Here is a 14,654-nt window from a genome sequence, read left to right as displayed (position 1 = left end):
GCTATGGGTGGTCCCAGGACAGGCTAAATTAGCTAAAGAACTCTGGAGACTCCACGCAGGAAGGTCCTCCTAAGCCTCATTTATTTGGGCTGTTCCAGGAGCAAACTTTAGTTTAAAGCCTAGGCTTGGGAAGGAGGAGTAGCAGGCCAGGATACAAAGACCAGGACCGCACCTCAGACCATGTGGCACAAGAGGGCAAGGCTGGGTGCGGTGGCTCAGGCCTGTAATCCCAGCACTTTGGGAGGCCAAGGCAGGCAGATCACTTGAGGCCAGGAGTTCAAGACCAGCCTGGCCGATATGGTGAAACCCCGTCTCTACTAAAAATACAAAATTAGCTGTTGTGGTGGTGCACAGCTATAATCCCAGCTACTCCGGAGGCTGAGGCAGGAGAATCATTTGAACCTGGGAGGCAGAGGGTTCAGTGAGCCGAGATTGCACCACTGCACTCCAGCCTGGGCAGCAGAGCAAGACTCCATCTCAAAAAAAAAAAAAAAAAAAGAGGGCATGCTCTCTGGCCAGGCTGGTACCTCCTCAGCTCTTCAGGTGTGGTGGTGCCTTTGGCCCCCTATAATGGGGTGTGCAATACCTCAGATCCAGGGAAGAGAAAAAGGCTGGCTAACAGAACTTATTTTGGGCTAAGAAGAAAAGCAAGAAGCCGGTCTTTACTTATGACAGTCACATCAGCAAAGCAACTTGGGAATGATGGAACTCGAGGATCTGTCCCTCCTATCTTTTAACTTTTCTTTCATAACTTGCCTCTCATTGTGTGTTGTATTCTCAAAGAAGTCCTTCGCTTCATATTCTAGTTCACTGACTTGCTCTTGGACTGTGTCTTATCTGCTATTCGGCCCATCTGTTGAATTTTTTACCTTTAAAAGCTATTTTTCTCGTGAAAAACCTTTTCTTATCATCCAGTCTACATTCTGCAGGTGATACTGGCTCTTAGCCCTCCAAAAATATTAACTCTAGTTATTTTAGAACCCCCTTCTGCTTCGTTAAAGTCTCCTCATGTATAGAGATTACTGTCTCTCAGGACACTGGTTTTCCTCAAATGTTTATGATTGTTGATTATTAACAAATCTAAGTTTGAGAGTTCCTAATAACTTGATATCTTACTGTCCACATCATTGTGGGAAAAACTCTTGTCTAAAAGCTGGCCCTCCATGTGCTGCTACCTAGCTCAATGAAAGGCATGAAGCATTCTGGTTGCATTTTCCTCATCTCTATGTTGTGATGAGAGGATGATTTAAAATGTCAAAACATTGAATGTTTATAGTCTCTTCATAACTGAGACTTAAACAGGCATATATTCTGAGAATATCAAAGAACATAAAAAATATTAAGCATTAAATTTTTTACAGAAACCACTATTTTGCATAGTGGTTTGTAGTGGTGAATCTTATCATAAAATAAGATTTATTATGTTGTCGGAGATACAAATAATTAAATATATATTTTTAAAAATTAGCTGGGTGTGGTGGCGTACGTCTATAGTCCCAGCTACTCAGGAGGCTTAGGTAAGAGGATTGCTTGAGCCTGGGAAGTGAAGGTTGCAATGAGCCGAGATTGCACCACTGTACTCCTGCCTGGGTGACAGAGCAAGACCCTGCCTCAAAAAAAAATCTATATGTATTTAGATAGATAGACATAGAGAGACAGATAGATAGATAGATAGATAGATAGATAGATAGATAGATAGATAGACAGACAGATAGATGATAGATAGATAGATAGAATTAATTTTTTAAAAATTATGCTTTAGATATGAGAGTAGGTTGCAGATAATCATATAGCATATTCTTTCATTTCCAAACTCATACTTAAAATAGCAACAAAAGGACCACCTCTCATTCTAGCTTCTCCTCAAAGTTTTTCTAATACTGGCCCTTAAAAAAACATTCTCTGAAAACTGGCGAAATGCAATTAATAGTTTAAATCCTGTTAGTACCATCAATCCCTGGAATCATGGGTCCACATAAAATTGAATTTTTTTTTAAGTTGAGAAAGTTGAGGTCAAATGTCTTTAGTTTATCCAATTTTTGACTTCTCAGCATTCTTCAGGTAAATAACCAAGGGCACATAGAGTTATCCAAAGCTCAAATGTATTCTTACAGAAAAGTATGATATGAAGGTGTATAAGATTTGAACTAACAGAATTAGAATATTATATTCCTATTTTATATTACTGAACTTTAGATGAATTAATGTTTTCTTTCTTTTTTTTTTTTTTCTGAGACAAAGTCTTGCTCTGTCACCCAGGCTAGAGTGCAGTGGTGTGATCTTGGCTCACTGCAACCTCCACCTCCCAGGTTCAAGTGATTCTACTGCCTCAGCCTCCCGAGTAGCTGGGATTACAGGCACCCACCACCACGTCTGGCTAATTTTTGTATTTTTAGTACAGACAGGGTTTCACCATCTTGACCAGGCTGGTCTCAAACTCCTGAACTCATAATCTGCCCACCTCTGCTTCCCAAAGTGCTGGAATTACAGGCGTGAGCCACCGTGCCTGGCCTGTTTTCTTTTATAATATCCCCAGGATCATAGTAAGCTTATTTCAAAGACAGGCTATGATAGTATCAGACCTCGCCAGACTTTAAAATATAATGTTTCCCTTTATAAAAATTCTCATTTTCCTCTTTCCTTAAGACAAGAAAAAAATTTTTTTTTCTTTTTTTTTGAGATGGAGTCTCACTCTGTCGCCCAGGCTGGAGTGCCGTGGTGCCATCTCAGCTCACTGCAACCTCCACCTCCAAGATTCACGTGATCCTCCCACCTCAGCCTCCAGAGTAGCTGGGATTACAGGCCCATGCCACCATGCATGGCTAATTTTTTGTATTTTTAGCAGAGACAGGGTTTCATTATGTTGGCCAGGCTGGTCTTGAACTCCTGACCTTAAGTGATCCATCTGCCTCGGCCTTCCAAAGTACTGGGATTACAGGCGTGAGCCACCGCGCCTGGCCAACAACAGGAAATTCCATAAAACTAGACAAAATATATAGGGCAATGGTTTCAAGGCACTAGGCAAAAGCAACACAGACTGCAATCCCTGAGGGAAGGGAAACTCAGACAAAGACTTCTACAGTTGCCCAGCACTCTGTCTAGGAACAACTTCCTGACTGCATTGCAGGAACCTGGAACCCAAGCAGAGCCTGGTGATCCCATGGAGCTGAGGAGGGACTTTAGAGTTTGGGGCTATTGATATGGCTGGATTCTGCAGAGCAGGACACTAGAAACGAAGGAACTGCACGGTGAACAAAGGCAGAGTTGTGTGTGGGAGTTTTCTGAAAATCCATGCCAGGCAGAAATCTGAATGGGTTTCCTGCAAATCTTTGGCAGAGGGATGGGATTTATATGCACGAAGACAAATCAAGGATTATCTGATAGTGGCTGCTATGGGTTTGAGAGTGGAACAGAGATATTAGAGGTTAAGAGTTGCTGGAACAAAAGCCAAAATTGACAAATGGGATCTAATTAAACTAAAGAGCTTCTGCACAGCAAAAAAAACTACCATCGGAGTGAACGGGTAACCTCCAGAATGGGAGAAAATTTTTGCAACCTACTCATCTGACAAAGGCTAATATCCAGAATCTACAATGAACTCAAACAAATTTACAAGAAAAAACAAACAACCCCATCAAAAACTGGGCGAAGGACATGAACAGACACTTCTCAAAAGAAGACATTTATGCAGCCAAAAAACACATGAAAAAATGCTCATCATCACTGGCCATCAGAGAAATGCAAATCAAAACCACAATGACATACCATCTCACACCAGTTAGAATGGCCATCATTAAAAAGTCAGGAAACAACAGGTGCTGGAGAGGATGTGGAGAAATAGGAACACTTTTACACCGTTGGTAGGACTGTAAACTAGTTCAACCATTGTGGAAGTCAGTGTGGCGATTCCTCAAGGATCTAGAACTAGAAATACCATTTGACCCAGCCATCCCATTACTGGGTATATACCCAAAGGACTATAAATCATGCTGCTATAAAGACACATGCACACGTATGTTTATTGCGGCACTATTCACAATAGCAAAGACTTGGAACCAACCCAAATGTCCAACAACGATAGACTGGATTAAGAAAATGTGGCACATAGACACCATGGAATACTATGCAGCCATAAAAAATGATGAGTTCATGTCCTTTGTAGGGACATGGATGAAACTGGAAAACATCATTCTCAGTAAACTATCACAAGGACAAAAAACCAAACACCGCATGTTCTCACTCATAGGTGGGAATTGAACAATGAGAAGTCATGGACACAGGAAGGGGAACATCACACTCCAGGGACTGTTGTGGGGTGAGGGGAGGGGGGAGGGACAGCATTAGGAGATATACCTAATGCTAAATGACGAGTTAATGGGTGCAGCAAAACAACATGGCACATGGATACATATGTAACAAACCTGCACATTGTGCACATGTACCCTAAAACCTAAACAATAAAAAAAAGAAAAAAAAAAGTTGCTGGAAGACCAAGTTCTGGCCCTGTTAGTTAATGACATTTATAACACCTCGTGCATCGATATAAAACAACAGAAATCCCGTACCTTAGGAATAAAGTCCATGCTCTAGAACACGGGTTGGCGACCTTTTTCTGTAAGAGGCAAGATAATAAATGCTTTAGGCTCGTGGGACTAGAAAATATCACTGGATGGCCCAGATGTCAGATTTCATCAAAGATATTAAACCAGCTAGTATAAATGTCCAATCAATTAAAGGAAAATATGGTTTTATAAATAAACACATTAGATAAAAAATGTCAGCAGAGAAATTAAAATTATAAAAAAAAACAAACAAAAAAGCTAAAGCTAAAAGTGTAACTGAGCTGAGAACAGAGGTTCTGTTTTATAAGGTCATTTTTTTTTTTTACTTCCCCCTCCATTCTTCTAATTCTCTCTCTCTTCTAGCCTCATCTGGTGCAGGTAGGACACATGCAAGCACATGGGGGGACACATAGCTAGGATTTAGGTGCCCCTGGATCCTCTGCAGCAAAGGGCTACTTCCTCTTTGGTTGCTCTGTTCTCATTGTGCTGGAGCTCTTCACACTATTAAAATAACTTAAAAAAAAAAAATCTCATGCTGGGCAAGTGGTGCATGCCTGTAGTCCCAACTACTCAGGAGGACTGAGGCAGGAGCATCCTTTGGGCCCAGCAGCTCAAGGCCAGGCTGGGTGAAATAGCAAGACCCATCTCAAAAATTAAAAAGCATCCTCTTTAGTGCAATTGATTTTTTAAAGTTTTAAGTGTTTAATTACAAATCTGATAATAATAACCTCTTATTAAAGGAATAAAAAAAGGAAGCATCTCCCTTTCTCAACTTCTAATACTCAGAAAATGCAATGTTAAACTGACTCAAAATGTAAAATGACCCATACTATAGTTTCCTCCCCTTCAAAGGCTTTTTAACTTTGGAGAGGCCTCATGTGTTCTGCCTATTTCTCCTTACTTTAGTGAGCTTCAATCCGGGAAAGGCATCTTCCTCTAAGTGAAAATGTGTTGAAAGTAGTTAACATCATTACTAAAAGCTTTATGTAAATTGCAATAAAATTATTTATTTATTTTATTTATTTATTTTTGAGACGGAGTTTCACTCTTGTTGTCCAGGCTGGAGTGCAATGGCGCGATCTTGGCTCACAGCAACCTCTGCCTCTCAGGTTCAAGCGATTCTCCTGCCTCAGCCTCCTGAGTAGCTGGGATTACAGGCATGTGCCACCACACCTGGCTAATTTTTGTATTTTTAGTAGAGACAGGGTTTCTCCGTGTTGGTCAGGCTAGTTTCGAACTCCCAACCTTAGGTGATCCACCCGCCTCAGCCTCCCAAAGTGCTGGGATTACAGGTGTGAGCCACCGCACCTAGCCTTGTGCTAAAATTATTTCACTTAAGTAGGTTTATAAACTCTAGATCTTCATGGAAATGACTTTTGAAAATTACAGACACGCATAGCACTGACATCAAAGTTTTCAGTGTAAAGGAAAATATACATGAAAATAAAAGTAATAAGGTAATAATAAATCCTATAATGTTAAATTTGAATTGGGACTAGCAATATGAATTCATGTGCACTGAAAGGATCTAAAAGTAGTGATATCCTTTAGCAATATCAAATAGCAAGCAGATTGGTATTTCTAAATACCATTTTTTACCTATAAAAAATGGCAAATTCAAGGTCTAGAGCAAAAAATACTGTATTGCAAGATAAGCCCGCAACTTTTGTGCCAGAAAGTAAGGAAGCTATAAAATACTGTGAACAGGCCGGGCGCAGTGGCTCACGCTTGTAATCCCAGCACTTTGGGAGGCCGAGGCGGGCAGATCACGAGGTCAGGAGATCGAGACCACGGTGAAACCCTGTCTCTACTAAAAATACAAAAAATTAGCCGGGCATGGTGGCGGGCGCCTGTAGTCCCAGCTACTCGGAGAGGCTGAGGCAGGAGAATGGCGTGAACCCGGGAGGCGGAGCTTGCAGTGAGCCGAGATTGTGCCACTGCACTCCAGCCTGGGCGACAGAGCGAGACTCCGTCTCAAAAAAAAAAAAAAAAAAAAAATACTGTGAACACAGCTGACTTAAAGGGACTCTCAGTGGTGAAAGAGTCAAGTTGAGCATCAAAAAGAATAAACTACAATTCCTGAATGATATTCCATTGCATGTATATACCACATTTTGTTTATCCATTCATCTATTGATGGAGAATTGGGTTGCTTCCACTTTTTATTTTTGTTGTTGTTGTTGTTGTTGTTGTTTTGTTTAGATGGAGTCTTGCTCTGTCGCCCAGGCTGGAGTACAATGGAATGATCTTGGCTCACTGCAACCTCTGCCTCCCAGGTTCAAGTGATTCTCCTGCCTCAGCCTCCTGAGTAGCTGGGATTACAGGCACATGCCACCAGGCCTGGCTAATTTTTGTATTTTTGGTAGAGATGGGGTCTCACCATGTTGACTAGGCTGGTCTCAAACTCCTAACCTCAAGTGATCCGCCTGCCTCAGCCTCCCAAAGTGCTGGTATTACAGGTGTGAGCCACTGCACCCGGCCTGCTTCCACTTTGTGACTATTGTGTATAATGCTCCCATGGGTGGACAAATATCTGTTTGAATCCCTGCATTCAGTTATTGGGAGGTGTGTTTCACAATGGGCAGGTCTATGCAAACCTACCCCAAAGTCCAAGGAAGCTGAGAGGCTCAAGAGGTGGACAAATCCAGTTTCTTAGGGAGAAACACTTAATAGAGATTTGTGAGAATCTCTATTTGTGAGAATGCCCTGATTTACGGTGAGTAGGTGGTCTTACACAAGGAGCAATACAGAAATTGGAAATCTCAGAGGGCTTCCCAGATTTGGGGTTAATCAGAAGGTAATATGGCATATGAGCATCTAAGATGGAGTTGCTTCAGCCTGCACAGGGTATATACTCAGAAGTGAAATTACTGAATCATGTGCTGAAATTGCTGAATCATGTAGTAATTCACTTTTTAATTGATTGATTTTCATATGCTGCACCATCCTTGTATTCTAGAAAACAAATCCCCTTTTCTCATGGGGTATAATCCTTTCAATTCGCTGTCGAATTTGGTTTGCTAGTATTTTGTTGAGTGTTTTTTACATTAATATTCATAAGGATTATTGGTCAGTAGTTTTCTTGTATTGTCTTTGTCTGGCTTTGACATTAAGGGTAATGCTAGTCTCACAGAATGAGTTAGGAAGTGTTCCCTCATCTTCAATTTTTACGTTATCCAATTTGTTGGGATAACAGTTGTTGATAGTACTCTCCTATAAATCCTCTTATTTATGTAAAATCAGTACTTATGTTCCCACTTTCGTTTCTGGTAGTAGTAATTTGAGTCTTGTCTCTTTTCTAAGTGTATCTAAAGGCTTATAATTTTGTTCAAAATTTCAAAGAATGAACTCTTGGTTTTTTATTTTTTAAATTGTTTTTCTATTCTCTATTTTATTTATTGCTGTTCTCATCTTTATTATTTCCTTCCTTTTGCTAGCTTTGGATTTCATTTGTTCTTTTTCTAGTTTCTTAAGGTGTAAACTTAGGTTTCTGTTGATTTGAGAGTTTTTCTTTTTCTTTTTTTTTTTTTGAGATGGAGTCTTGCACTGTCGCCCAGGCTGGAGTGCAATGGCGTGATCTCGGCTCACTGCAAGCTCTGCCTCCTGGGTTCATGCCATTCTCCTGCCTCAGCCTCCCGAGCAGCTGGGACTATAGGCGCCCGCCACCATGCGTGGCTAATATTTTGTATTTTTAGTAGAGCCGGGGTTTCACCGTGTTAGCCAGGATAATCTGGATCTCCTGACCTCGTGATCCGCCCACCTCAGCCTCCCAAAGTGCTGTCATTACAGGCGTGAGCCACCGTGCCCAGCTGAGTTTTTCTTTTTTAATGTAAGCATTTCCAGCTATATATTTTCCTCTTAGCACTGCTTTCACTGCATTTTATAAGTTTTGATATGCTGTATTTTGATTTTCACTTTCATTAGTCTCAAGATATTTTCTAATTCCTGTCGTGATTTCTTCTTTGACCTTTGGTTGCCTAAGACTGTGTTAATTAATTTCCACATATTTATAAATTTTCCAGTTTTCCTTCTGCTACTGATTTCTAGTTTAATTCCATTGTGATCAGAAAAGATGCTTTGTATGATTTTATTCTTTTCAAAATTTTTAAGACTTGGTTTGTGACCTAATATATTAACCTATACTGGAGAATGTTCTACGTACACTTAAGTAGAATATACATTCTGCTCTTGTTTGGTGGAATGTTCTATGGATGTCTTTTATTATTGTTGTAGAGCTGTCTATTTCTCCCTTTAATTCTATCAATGTTTGCTTCATATATAGGAGATTTGATGTTTATTGCATACATATTTATAATTGTTATGTTTTCTTTGTGAATTGAAGCTTTTATTATTATTATTATTATTTTATTATTATTATACTTTAAGTTTTAGGGTACGTGTGCACAACATGCAGTTTTGTTACATATGTATACATCTGCCATGTTGGTGTGCTGCACCCATTAACTCATCATTTAGCATTAGGTATATCTCCTAATGCTATCCCTCACCTCTCCCCCCACTCCACAACAGTCCCCAGTGTGTGATGTTCCCCTTCCTGTGTCCATGTGTTCTTATTGTTTAATTCCCACCTATGAGTGAGAACATGCGGTGTTTGGTTTTTTGTCCTTGCGATAGTTTGCTCAGAATGATGGCTTCCAGCTTCATCCATGTCCCTACAAAGGACATGAACGCATCGTTTTTTATGGCTGCATAGTATTCCATGGTGTCTATGTGCCACATTTTCTTAATCCAGTCTATCGTTGTTGGACATTTAGGTTGGTTCCAAGTCTTTGCTATTGTGAATAGTGCTGCTATAAACATACATGTGCATGTGTCTTTATAGCAGCATGATTTATAGTCCTTTGGGTATATACCCAGCAATGGATGGCTAGGTCAAATGGTATTTCTAGTTCTAGATCCCTGAGGAATCGCCACACTGACTTCCACAATGGTTGAACTAGTTTACAGTCCCACCAACAGTGTAAAAGTGTTCCTATTTCTCCACATCCTCTCCAGCACCTGTTGTTTCCTGACTTTTTAATGATGGCCATTCTAACTGGTGTGAGATGGTATGTCATTGTGGTTTTGATTTGCATTTCTCTGATGGCCAGTGATGATGAGCATTTTTTCATGTGTCTTTTGGCTGCATAAATGTCTTCTTTTGAGAAGTGTCTGTTCATATTCTTTGCCCACTTTTTGATGGGGTTGTTTGTTTTTTTCTTATAAATTTGTTTGAGTTCATTTTAGATTCTGGATATTAGCCCTTTGTCAGATGAGTAGGTTGCAAAAATTTTCTCCCATTCTGTAGGTTGCCCGTTCGCTCTGATGGTAGTTTCTTTTGCTGTGCGTAAGCTCTTTAGTTTAATTAGATCTTATTTGTCAATTTTGGCTTTTGTTGCCATTGCTTTTGGTGTTTTAGACATGAAGTCCTTGCCCATGCCTATGTCCTGAATGGTATTGCCTAGGTTTTCTTCTAGCGTTTTTATGGTTTTAGGTCTAACATTTAAGTCTCTAATCCATCTTGAATTAATTTTTGTATAAGGTGTAAGGAAGGGATTCAGTTTCAGCTTTCTACATATGGCTAGCCAATTTTCCCAGCACCATTTATTAAATAGGGAATCCTTTCCCCGTTGCTTGTTTTTGTCAGGTTTGTCAAAGATCAGATAGTTGTAGATATGCGGCATTATTTCTGAGTTGAATGGGCAAAAACTGGAAGCATTCCCTTTGAAAACGGGCACAAGACAAGGATGCCCTCTCTCACCACTCCTATTCAACATAGTGTTGGAAGTTCTGGCCAGGGCAATCAGGCAGGAGAAGGAAATAAAGGGTATTCAATTAGGAAAAGAGGAAGTCAAATTGTCCCTGTTTGCAGATGACATGATTGTATATCTAGAAAACCCCATCATCTCAGCCCAAAATCTCCTCAAGCTGATAAGCAACTTCAGCAAAGTCTCTGGATACAAAATCAATGTACAAAAATCACATGCATTCTTATACACCAATAACAGACAGAGAGCCAAATCATGAGTGAACTCCCATTCACAATTGCTTCGAAGAGAATAAAATACCTAGGAATCCAACTTACAAGGGACGTGAAGGACCTCTTCGAGGAGAACTATAAACCACTGCTCAATGAAATAAAAGAGGATACAAACAAATGGAAAAACATTCCATGCTCATGGGTAGGAAGAATCAATATTGTGAAAATGGCCATACTGCCCAAGGTAATTTATAGATTCAATGCCATCCCCATCAAGCTACCAATGACTTTCTTCACAGAATTGGAAAAAACTACTTTAAAGTTCATATGGAACCAAAAAAGAGCCCGCATTGCCAAGTCAATCCTAAGCCAAAAGAACAAAGCTAGAGGCATCACGCTACCTGACTTCAAACTATACTACAAGGCTACAGTAACCAAAACAGCATGGTACTGGTACCAAAACAGAGATATAGACCAATGGAACAGAACAAAGTCTTTATTATTATTCAATATTCTTCTTTGTCTCTTGTGACAGTTTTCTACTTATAGTCTATTTATCTATATTTTTTTAGTATAGCCACCCCACTCTCTTTTGGTTACTATTTGCATAGAATCTTTTTGTCCTTTCATTTTCCATCTGTGTGTGCCCTTAAATCTAAAGTGAATCTTCCGTAGACAGCAGATAGCTGGATCCTGTTTTGTTTGTTTGTTTTAAATCCATTTTGCCAATCTATGTCTATTCACGGAGGAGTTTAATCCATTTACATTTAATGTAACTACTGACAGGGAAAGACTTACTTTTGGCATTATATTGTATGTTTTCTGCATATTGCACAAATTTTTGTCCCTCATTTCCTCCATTACTGCTTTTCTTTGTTTTCAGTTGATTTTTTGCAGTGACACATTTTGATTCCGTTTTCATTTCCATTTGTGTGTATTCATAGATACTTCCTTTGTGGTGACCATGGTGATTACATATAACATCCTGAAGTTATAACAATCTATTTTGAATTAATGTCAACTTCAATCACATACAAAAACTCTATTCCATTATAGCCCTATTGCCACTCCACTTTATGTTGTTGATGTTATAAATTACATGTTTATGTGCCCATTAACATAGATTTATGATTATGCATTTGTCTTCTAAATTATTTAGAAAACAAAAAGTGGAATTACAAACCAAAATTATAGTAATATGGTTTTTGCATTCATCTATGTATTTACCTTTACCAGAGATCTTCATATTGTTGAGTTATAGTCTAGTATACTTTCATTTCAAACTGAGAGAATCTCTTTAGCATTTATTGCAGCACAAGTCTAGTGGTAATGAATTTCCTCAGCTTTTTAAATCTGGGAATGTCCTAATTTTCCTCATATTTTTGAAGGACAGTTTTGTTGAATATTAAATTCTCAGTTGACAGGTTTTTTTTTTCTTTTAATATGTTAAAGATGTTAACCCACTGCCTTCTGGCCTGCTAAAAATATGTGTATAGTCTAATTAAAGATCCCTTGTATGTGACAAGTTGCTTTATTCTTGCTGCCCCTCCCCATCTTTTTTTAAGATAGAGTCTTGCTCTGTTGCCCAGGCTGGAATGCAGTGGCATGATCATAGCTCACTGCAGCCTCAAACTCCTGGGCTCATGGGGCTCATGTGATCCTCACACTTTACCTTCTAAAATAGCTGGGACTACAGGTGCATGCCACCATGCCAGCTAAATTTTGTATTTTTTGTAGAGACAGGGTCTCACTGTGTTGCCCAGGCTGGTCTCAAACTCCTGGCTTCAAGTGATCCTCTCACCTCAGCTTCCCAAAGTGCTGAGATTACAGGCATGAGCCACCACACCCAGCCACTCTTCCTGCTTTCAGGATTCTCTCTTTGTCTTTGTTTTTTGACAGTTCTATCACAATGTGTCTCAGTGTGGGTCTACTTGGGTTTGTCCTTCTTAAAGTTCACTAGGCTTCTTGGATTTGTAGACTTATACCTTTCATCAAAATTGGGGAGTCTTTTGTCCATTACTTTTTCAGATAAACTCTACTCCTTTCTCTGTCTCTTCCACTTCTTAAATTTTCATAATGCCTATGTTGGTCAATGTGGAGGAAAAGTTAAATATCAAATCTGAACTCAATTGAACATGGACACAAACAATGGTCACCAAGTCCTGGAACAGGTTGTGTAAGCCCCTTGAAGCATTCATCTAACACTGTTTCGGAGAAATCTCTACTTCGATCTATTCCTATATATTAGTTATTGAAAAATAACAGACAATTACAAAAACAAGTGACCTTTTTGTGTTCCTTGAGCCCAGTGTGAAGGGCCCTCATGACTGGGCCTCGTGCCAAACAATTTGTTACAAAAAGAGCTAGGGTCCCAGACTACGTCAAAGCTTCATGAGACCTCTCCTCATCTGTGCACGGACAAGTGGCCGACTCTGGAGTCCAGGCTGTTGCTTCCTGGCCTGGTGGTGAATCCTCCATAGTCTAGTGAGTGTAAAAAAAAAAAAAATATATATATATATATATATATACATTTATACATATATATACATTTATACATATATATATATCTTTTCCCTTCTCCCCTTCCCATTGCAGTTTGCTTATTATATCAGTTTGCTTATTATATTATTTGCTTATTATATCTCCATTGCCATTTATGTGGCATAAAGGTTGTCTGCCCTTAAAGGTATTGTGTGTGTATCTTTTCTTCTCCCCTCATGCGTTTCAGGCACAGAATAGTCTGCTAGATGGTGTCCCATAAGTTATAATTTGTTCACTTTTTTAAAATCATTTTTCTTTTTGTTCCTCAGACTCAATACTTTAAAATAACTTGTCTTAATTGTTTGAACCTGGGAGGCAGAGGTTGCAGTGAGCTGAGATCACGCCACTGCACTCCAGCCTGGGCAACAGAGCAAGACTCCATCTAAAAAATAAATAAATAAATAAGTAAAAAATAACCTGTCTTAATGTTCATTGATTCTTCTACATGTTCAAGTTTGCTGTTGAACCCCTCAGCTGTATTTTTCAAATAGTTATTGCATTTTTCAATTCCAGAATTTATGTTTGGTTTTTATTTTAATAATTTAAATCTTTTGTTGTTGTGGTTGTTCTCATTTTGTTCATATGTTGCTTTCCTGGTGTCCTTTAGTCTTTCTCCATGTTTTTCCTTAGTTCTTTAAACATATGTAAGATCTCAGGTTTAAAGCCTTTGTCTAGTAATTCCATTGCCTGTGCTTCTTCAATTACAGCCTCTGTAGATTTATTTTGTTCCTTTGAATGGACTATGATTTTTCTGTTTCTTTGTATGCCTTGTGATTTTTTTTTAATCAGGCATTTGCTAAAACAGCCACCTCTCTCAGTCCTTGCAGACTGGACTGTGACAAGGAAGACCTAATTAGCAGTATAATTTCTAAGATTCGTGATCAGCTTGGGAATTCTCAGGTCTCTTTTGGACATGTACCCTGCCTAGGCGTGTGTGTTTGCATGTTTTTTATTACCCGCATATACATATCTCTTTTTACATGTCTTAATTTCCCAAAGAGTCTCACCACAGCTTCTTCTCAGGGCCTTAGATGTTCTCATGTATTTATCCACAATCTCTTGCCCCAGGCATCTAAAGATCTGTAGTCCCCCTATAGCTTTCACATGCTATGATGCCTGTCACACTTCTTTCTAGCCTGCACTCTGAAGTATTCTGCCTTTTCCCATCTGAAAATTAATACACCTATCTTGATGTCATTCAGTTTGGAAAATTTTAATTTTAAGCAAGGATAGCTGGCAAGGCTTTGAACAGGGTAGAGAGGCTTGAGAGTTCTATGTTATGGGAAGACCAAATCAATAGCGACAGCATATGGTGATTCTTAAGCAAATATTTACCAGAAGGCCAGCTGCCAAAAAGACATTACAGAATGTTCTCCTTAAGAGATCATTTAGAACCAGCTGCACCCTGAGAAATTCTGTGCTTTGATGTAAATTAAAGATTACTGTCTCACTCTCTAATTTTGTGATCTTGATCTGCCCATTATTCTTGAATTCTGTAACCATATGACTTGAGATATTCATTTATGGCAGTCATATTCACCAGCCATGCTCCTTGATACCTCATCTATTCA

Source organism: Hylobates moloch, unplaced genomic scaffold (genome assembly GCF_009828535.3).
Source record: "Hylobates moloch isolate HMO894 unplaced genomic scaffold, HMol_V3 SCAFFOLD_18, whole genome shotgun sequence".
NCBI classification, from domain to species: Eukaryota; Metazoa; Chordata; class Mammalia; order Primates; family Hylobatidae; genus Hylobates; species Hylobates moloch.
The sequence above is the reverse complement of the archived record's forward strand: the minus strand, read 5'-3'. Positions refer to the sequence as shown.